The sequence below is a fragment of the Macrobrachium rosenbergii genome, chromosome 12 (genome assembly GCF_040412425.1).
Source record: "Macrobrachium rosenbergii isolate ZJJX-2024 chromosome 12, ASM4041242v1, whole genome shotgun sequence".
Lineage (NCBI taxonomy): Eukaryota > Metazoa > Arthropoda > Malacostraca > Decapoda > Palaemonidae > Macrobrachium > Macrobrachium rosenbergii.
The window spans coordinates 52,436,675-52,439,174 of record NC_089752.1 but is presented as its reverse complement, the minus strand read 5'-3'; the positions used below and the strand labels follow the sequence as shown (position 1 = coordinate 52,439,174).

The window sequence follows — 2,500 nt, the reverse complement described above, 5'->3', positions numbered from 1 at the left end:
GAGAGAGAGAGAGAATTTATAATCCTAAACATTACTGGAATGGAATATATAAAATTCAGGCTAAGGCCAAGCGCTGGTCCTGTAAGGTCGCTCCAGCGCTGAAAGAAAGAGAGAGAGAGAGAGAGAGAGAGAGAGAGAGAGAGAGAGAGAGAGAGAGAGAGAGAGAGAGAATTTATAATCCTAAACATTACTGGAATGGAATATAGAAAATTCAGGCTAAAGGCCAAGCGCTGTCCTATAAGGTCGCTCAGCGCTGAAAGGAGAGAGAGAGAGAGAGAGAGAGAGAGAGAGAGAGAGAGAATTTATAATCCTAAACATTACTGGAATGGAATATATAAAATTCAGGCTAAAGGCCAAGCGCTGGGTCCTATAAGGTCGCTCAGCGCTGAAAGGGAGAGAGAGAGAGAGAGAGAGAGAGAGAGAGAGAGAGAGAGAGAGAGAGAAATTTATAATCCTAAACATTACTGGAATGGAATATATAAAATTCAGGCTAAAGGCCAAGCGCTGGGTCCTATAAGGTCACTCAGCGCTGAAGGGGAAATTGAGAGTAGAAAGGTTTTAAAGATGTAACAGGAGGAAAACCTCGCAGTTGCACTAAGAAACAATTGTTAGGAAAGGACAGAAAGTAAGATGATATGAACGGAGGCACAGTCAAAGGGACGCAAGGGGTTGCAGCCAGGGGCCGAAGGGACGCTGCAATGAACCTTTGTTAATGCCTAAGCATCATTAATCGTTAGAACTCGAGCACTTCGCATGCATAAGACGGCTATCAAAGAGTCTGAACTGTAAGAAAAATCCTAAATGCAATCCTCAATATCATTTAAAATGACAGGTCTGTTAAAGAGTCAAAACTGTTTGATAACAAACCACATTCTGAATGAGAAGAAATGAAAGATAGCGAAGGAATCATCGTAAGAATAACCGAGTTATCTTTAAACCTTAAGTTCATATTCAAGTCAAATCTCTCATTTTAAGTGCAAGTTTGAACTTTAAAACGATTTCATATTACAGCAACACGTGTTCATGAGCTTAAAAAAATATAAACATTATATATACATATATATATATATATATATATATATATATATATATATATATATATATATATATATATACAAACATTATATATATATATATATATATATATATATATATATATATATATATATATATATATATATATACATATATATGTATATATATATATAATGTACATACATATGTATATAAGTATGTACATTATATATATATATACATATATATATGTACATATATATGTATATATACATACATACATACTGTACATACATACACACATAATCTTTTTCCCAAATATTCAGACTTAAGTATTCTTTTGAAAGGCCCAACTACGTTTAGTTGCTTTTCTTCTTTTTAATGTTCAGTATATATTGCACTATGCGGTAGATATAAAAACTTCACTATCATTACCAGCAGTACAGTAGTAAACAGTAAGTAAATGAAATACTACCTACATTTTGAGTAATTTCTGTATTACCTGAGTCACTGTAAAAACAATAACATGATTTTCTTTCACAAGGTTATTATGTATGTGCACATCACAAAACTACAAGCAAAGCAGTAAACTGATAATAATTCTAACTAAACTAAAAACGTATATTGCTACAATAATCATGAATGCTCATATTTTGCAAACAACTTCGTCACATCAGCAAGATCGAATCGTTGTTGTGGTCCTTCTTCCAAACCCTTGACCATCAAGCCTTTGGCGCGCGTGCCTAGGCAAGACCTACGAAGGCCTGTAGTTCCGGGGACAAATTTGGAACACTTACCATCCTGCTCAGCAACACCTGCACTTTTTCAAGGTACATCACCACAAACACAAAGAAAGACTATAAGCGAAACAAATATGTGTTTCGTTTCATCTTGACGGAAATTAATTCTGCTTGCATAGATTTTTCCTGGGTTTGTTTTTAATAAATATAGATTTTTTTCTGATTCTTGAAACCTAGAAAAAAACAGAAACTACATTTATCTATCCAGTGTGAACCCACAGCTGGTTGAAGAGGTCTTATCAGCTGGCGTCCAGGGCTAGAACTGACAGCTCTGTGTTCGTCTATGTGCAACGTCAAACTTTTGAAATTGAACCCCACGTGCTTCAAACTATCTAAAACAGGCCTTGATAAACTGCTGACGAGCACAAGGACACCGGTACTTGCTCTTTTACTTAAAAACTGACCTCATTTTGTAGTTACAAACAGCTGGCCGCAACTGAATTAGGGTTAAGTGCTTTTAGAATAATCTTTTCATCTGTTACTCAAGACGTTCATTGCATAACCTGAATACCAGTGGCAGTGATAACATTAAGTCGTATTGTTAGCAACTGATTATAGCGTCGTCACGTGACTGTACAAAGGACAAACGAGAAAACTCTGGCCATTGTTTTTCTCGACAGGCGTCGCCCCTGTTTTATGCCTGAAAAGACATAGAGTAACCGGAGACATCCATTGTCTGCGAGTCC

General features: G+C 36.0%; 1 protein-coding gene across 3 annotated transcripts in view; it reads right to left on the bottom strand.

The window, feature by feature from the left end:
• The window catches only part of LOC136843661 (glycerophosphocholine cholinephosphodiesterase ENPP6-like), a 107,716-nt gene that overhangs the window by 13,282 nt on the left and 91,934 nt on the right, over positions 1-2,500 (bottom strand). Inside the window, exon 1 of one of the 3 annotated variants that reach the window (XM_067112221.1) lies at positions 2,034-2,073. The exons of the other annotated variants lie outside the window; for them this stretch is intronic. The gene's annotated coding sequence lies outside the window, so the exon portion shown is untranslated. Of the gene's footprint in view, positions 1-2,033; positions 2,074-2,500 lie in introns of those variants that run through there. 3 annotated transcript variants of the gene reach the window in all.